The 6,227-nt window shown below is 43.3% G+C and overlaps 1 pseudogene; it reads left to right on the top strand.

The window, feature by feature from the left end:
- Positions 1–3,807: 3,807 nt before the first annotated feature.
- On the top strand, positions 3,808–4,569 carry LOC100400937 (large ribosomal subunit protein uL2 pseudogene; annotated as a pseudogene).
- Positions 4,570–6,227: the final 1,658 nt, after the last annotated feature.

Genomic DNA, 6,227 nt, shown 5'->3' with positions numbered 1-6,227 from the left:
AGAAGGGAGAAACAAAAGAGAACATACTGTACATATACTCCACTTACACAAAATTCTAGAAAAATGCAACCAATCTACAATGACAGAAAGCAGATCAGGGAAAACCTGGGGAGACAGAAGTGGAAAGAATTACAAAGGGGCACAAGGAAACTTCTGGTGGTAGTATGTTCACAATCTTGATGTGGTAAGACTTTCAGTTTTGTGGTAATTTCCTACATTAAAATGTCAAATTACATGATTCACCTGTGTGCAGTTCATTGTGTGCCTGTTATACCTCAATAAAAAACTGTGAGAAGAAGGAGAAGAGGAAGAGAGGAGAGAAAGAGAAAGAAGCAGGCAGGAGGGGAAGGAGAGATGAAGTCAACCTTAAAGGAGAGAGAGGCAGAATGGCCAGGCCCAATGGCTCATATCTGTAATCCCAGCACTTTGGGAGGCCAAGGTGGGTAGATTGCTTGAACTCAGGAGTTCGATACCAACCTGAGCAATAAGGCAAAACCCCATCTCTACAAAAAATACAAAAACTAGCCAGGCATAGTGGAGTACACCTGTGGTCCCAGCTATTTGGGAGGGTGACATGCGAGTATTACTTGAGCCCAGGAAGTCGAGGCTGCAGTGAGCAGTGATGGTGCCACTGCACTCCAGTATGGACTATACAGCGAGACCCTGTCTCTAAAAAAAAGAGAGAGAGAGAGAGGCAGCAGTTGGGGAAACACACTTCAGGGTTGTGAAGCCACATTTCCTAGGACCTCTTTTTAGCTTATCAAAAAGAATCCTATATGGAATTTGGGGCAGCCTAGGCAGAAGAAAGACAATCTATGTAGCTAATAGAGGACACAGGATGAACAGTAGGATTGACATCTCTGGCAGGAAAATGAAAATGAATTATCAAGATCATGATGGAGTGCTCTCCCTCACAATAGTTGACGCTCTGACTTCATAACAAGCCTACTGAAGTTGCCTTGGGATAATAACCAGGGCAGAAGTAAAGATAATGTCATTTTAGCTTCTCCATTCCAGTGAGATAACCCTGCCTCTGTTCCTGGCCTCAGTCCTTTCTCATGTGGCATCTGTCCATTGCCTCTGGCCATGACCAATTCTTTCCAAAACCACCTAGCATGTGAACTCATTTGGGCTGAAATAATTAGCACTGGCCCAGATAACTCTGCTCCCTGCTGCCCCAGCTGGCCTCTGGGCCTGAGCCCTCGCCTGCTCAGACCTGTCCTAGCTTCCAAACTCTTCTTGCGGCCCTTCCCCACTGCACACACACATGCACTGGTATGATTTAAGGAAAGTCAAGGTTAAATGGTATGGATAACCACACAGGTTTAGGAAAACAAATGACTTGGGCCCTGATTTATATCTGTTTTATTCTTAGTCCTTTTATTTACATATTAATTTTTTCAGGAGAGGCCACTCCTCTGTCTATAGATAACCTACAGTTACAAAAGAGGGCACTGACACCTCTCTTCACCTCTCTATGGCAACTGCTGCTGCCATGGAAACCACTGGGCATATGCGAGGGACAAATACTGGTGTTTACTGAAAGGCTCTGTAAGTTAAGGAGGGAAGGAATGAAATCAACTGTGAAAATCAGAAATATTTTAGGGGCCTGGATTAGAAGAAAGATTCCCAAGCAGATCTAGCCTATGTGTAAGGCGGATGTCCTGCTCCAGTGCTTCCCTACCCCTACGGGAACCTTTCCTTTTGTTTCTTTTCTTTTTTTTTTTTTTCCTGTGTCTGCTTGCTAGGGAGAGGAAACTTTCCTTTTGATTTTCTTTACTGCCTCTATGCAAATCAAAGATGGCTCTGGAGTAACAAGTGTCTTCTTTAAACAATGCAGACTACTCTGGGCCAAGTAAAGGTCTATTAGCTATTGAAAATGTTCATGACTGCAGTTCAGTTACAAGCTCCCAACAGATCTCTTGTGGAAATCAGCTACAGAGAGCTGGGGCTAAGGGAGCAGGAAGTCAAATGCATTTGGAAAATGGAGCACTTCAGGGGTATGGGAGGGGAAATGCTTGGAGCCACATGATAATATGTCACAAGGGCCAGGAAATGAGGCACCAAGGGTCCAGGGTGGACAGAAAAGGAATGTGGATCTGATGGTCAGCAACAGAGGAACGGCCAAGAAAACAGTAGTTGTCCATCCGCTGGATGGAAATTTCTGTGGCCATTTTACAAACGGTCATTAAGGCTAGGCACAGTGGCTCACGCCTGTAATCCCAGCACTTCAGAAGGCCGAGGTGGGCGGATCATGAGGTCAGGAGATTGAGACCATCCTGGCTAACATGGTGAAACCCCGTCTCTACTAAAAATACAAAAAAATTAGCTGGGCATGGTGGTGTGCGCCTGTAGTCCCACTTACTCGGGAGGCTGAGGCAGGAGAACCACTTGAACCCGAGAGGCGGAGGTTGCAATGAGCCGAGATTGTGCCACTGCACTCCAGCCTGGGCAACAGAGACTCTGTCAAAAAAAAAAAAGAAAGAAAGAAAGTCATTAAGCTGCACTCCCATAGATTAATTATTTCACCCCCAATATAATGAAAAATGAGGGAAGTAAGAGGCAAAAGAAAGAAATGTCAGAGATCGACAAATACAAACTTCGCCCAGTTAAATATTTTAACTAGAGTTGGACTTGAAAGTCTTCCTTCTTTTCCTTCTTTTTCTAACATCCTGATTCCTAAGACACAGAACCCAAGTGAGTTCTATTACTACTGTATTTCAGCTACATGACACACGGAATAGACCAGTAGTCTAGCAAGCACTAGGAATATAACCATGGTCTATAGCACTGTCCCTATGGGGAAAGCTTGAACATGCTCAACATTCCATTTAAAAATGCACTTTTATTTATGAATTAGAGACTGCTTATAAGAATAATTTCTATTTATTTGTTTACTTATTCTTTAGAGACAGGATCTTGCTCTGTTGCCCAAGTTGGAGTGCAGTGGTGCCATCACTGCTCACTGTAACCTCAAACTCCTGGGCCAAGCACTAGTCCTACCTTTGCCTCCCAAGTAGCTAGGACTACAGTTGCACACTACCACACCCAGATAATTTTTAAATTCTTTTGTAGAAGCAGTGTCTTGCCCAGTCTGGTCTCAAACTCCTACCCTCAAGCAATTCTCCTGCCTCAGGCTTCCAAAGTGCTGGGATTAAAAGCATGAGCCACCACGCCTGGCCATATAAGTATAAATCTTGGACCATTTTGCTAATTTTACTATTTTAATAAAGGGATTAATTCTTTTAGATAAAGCAGAGTTGACCAGATTATGTGGTTTGTCTCCCCTTCTATCTTCTCCTGGAGAGGACTCATTTTTGGGTACTGCCAGGACATTCCTCTCCCCTCCAGCAACAACTATACCTGAGTTCAGCCTCTGCACAACCCACCTGCAAATCCAACAGACTGTGAGGGAAAACTGGTGCTTTGGGAAATGAAACAATTGAAATCCGGGTTGGGGCTCTCATGCACTGTGTTAGGAATTGCTCTGCTTGTGCTTAGAATCATTCTAGGTCACCGACAACAAAGAATGAGCAAGGAAAAGGCTGTGTCGAGGAATTTCATTTCTATTTTAATTATTTCACTTTCTTTTTTTATTTTATTTTTGGACCTCCGCTTCAGAGCTGACTTACCCGTTCTCCTCTGTTCCTGGCGTTGTATCATCCTGAAAGTCTCTCTGGCTTCACCTGCATTTTCCACTTTCTACTTAATCCCAACTTTCATTATTTTCCTGTCCACCAGAGGCACCGACTCTAACACACTTGATACATATTTTTATAAAATATATCGTGTTGCTCCTTTGGCTGCGCTCGTGAGCAGGACCCGTCGCCATGGGCCGCGTGATCCGAGGACAGAGGAAGGGCCCCCAGTCTGTGTTCCGCGCGCACCGGAAGTACGGTAAGGACACTGTGCGCCTGCGCACCGTGGATTTTGCTGAGCGGCTCGGCTGCATCAAGGGCATCGTGAAGAACATTATCCACAACCCGGGCCGCAGCGGGATCTCTACCGGTTTAAGAAGCGGATGGAGCTGTTCAAGGTCGCCGAGGGCATTCACATGGGCCAGTTTGTGTACTGCGGCAAGAAGGCCCAGCTCAGCCTTGGCAATGCGCTTGCTTCCTGTGGGCACTGTGCCTGAGGGTACGATCGTTTGATGCCTGGGGACCGTGGCAAGCTGGCCTGGGCCTCAGGGAACTATGCCACCGTTATCTCTCACAACCCTGACACCAAGAAGGCCCGGATGACGCTGCCCTCTGGCTCCAAGAAGGTTATCTCCTCAGCCAACAGAGCTGCAGTTGGTGTGGTGCCTGGAGGTAGCCGAATTGACAAACCTATCTTGAAGCCTGACTGGGCCTACCACAAATATAAGGCAAAGAGGAACTGCTGGCCACGAGTACAGGGTGTGCCCATGAACTCCGTGGAGCAGCCTTTTGGAGGTGGCAACCACCAGCATGTCACCAAGCCCTCCACCCTCCACAGAGATGACGCTGCCGGCCGCATAGTGGGTCTCATTGCTGCCCACGGGACTGGACGTCTCAGGAAACCAAGACTGTGCAAGAGAAAGAGAACTAGTTCTGAGGGGCTCAATAAAGTTTGTCTTTATGCCATATATATATATATATATAATGTTATTTTGAGTATATACTATTTTATAATTTCTATTTTTATTTTAGATTCATGGGATACACGTATACACGTGCAGGTCTGTTACATGGGTCTTTTATGCATTAATTTCCAAAAAATATCCTGTACTTAAACATCAATCTTATTTTTTTGCTTATTTTTTTGTTTAGAGGTTTTCAAGACCCATCCAATTTGCATCTAGTTTAAGGATTCTATTCCATGTTACCTTCTATGCCCTAAAATGAATCCACTACATTTTACTTACGCATAACTCTAGGGAAGGACACTGGTGTGATAGGCAGATTCTATGATGGTCCCAAGATTCCTACCCTCTGGTGGATGTGCCCTGTGCAATATCTGGCCTGTCTGTGTGGATGGAGCTTGTGACTATTATGGGATGTCACTACCATGATTGGGTTACTAATCAGTTGACTTAGCATGAATCAAAAGAGAAAGCACCCTGGGTGGGCCTGACGTAATCAGCTGAGGCCTATGAAAGAAGGTGATGCATGAAAGAGATGCTTATCTTACTGGCCTCAAGAAAATGAAAGCTGCCCATGAGCTCTACATCCGCATGCAACTGAATTTTGCCAACAATCTCACGAGCTTGGATAAAGACTCCAGCATTAGATGTGATCACAGACCCAGCCAAGGCTGTGATTGAACATCTGTGAGACCTGAACAGAAGACCCAGCTGGACTGTGCCTGAATTCCTGGCCCACAGAAACTGTGAGATCATAAATGGACATTATTTTAAGTCATTAAATTTGGGATAATTTGTTAGGCAGCAATAGAAACCTAATACATCTAGGTTGCCCCCAACACTCCACTGTAATAAACAATAATGGCATAAATATAATTAACATGCCCCACTAGGAACCAATGTGAGAATAGCTCTAGGATATATATATATAGATACAGATATATAGATAGAGTGTGGGGGATGTAGGTTATAAAGTATATATATTTATATTCACTAAACAGCCCTACATTATTCTCCAGAATGGTGGTGCATACCACCGTGCATAGGGTTCCTTTAACAAACATCTTTACCAGAACTTGGTTTCATCCTTTTTGTAATTTTTGCCATTCTGGTGGCATAAAGTAGTACCTCACTGTTGTAATTTACATTTATTTGATTTCTGTGAATTTGAGTATGTTGTCCTATACTTCCTAGTTACTTTTTTATATATTTTTTCATGTTTCTATTGAAATCCTATATCTTGTTGATTTACTGAGGCTAACAATGTATATTAGATACTCATCTCTTACCAATTTTATTTCTCACAAATATCTTCTCCCAGTCTGCCATCTGTCTATTAGTTTTTTCTGGTTCGTATAGCACAGAATCAAGAACACAGGATTTGGAGCTAGAATTCCTAGTCAAATGCTGACTCCATCACTTGCTAGCTATTTAAACTTGGGCAAATTACCTAAGCTTTCTCTGCCTCCATTTTTTCACTTGTAAAAGTGGATTATAAGAATAATTATATTTATGAAATTGTTGTAAAAATTAAATAAGTTAATACACATAAACCTCTTAAAACAGTATGTGGCACATAGTAAGTGCCTAATAAATATTGGTTATTATTTATTAATGTAACTTG

This window comes from Callithrix jacchus, chromosome 13 (assembly GCF_049354715.1).
Source record: "Callithrix jacchus isolate 240 chromosome 13, calJac240_pri, whole genome shotgun sequence".
Classification (NCBI taxonomy): Eukaryota; Metazoa; Chordata; class Mammalia; order Primates; family Cebidae; genus Callithrix; species Callithrix jacchus.
Note: the sequence above shows the minus strand (reverse complement) of the source record. Positions and strands in the feature narration are given on the sequence as shown.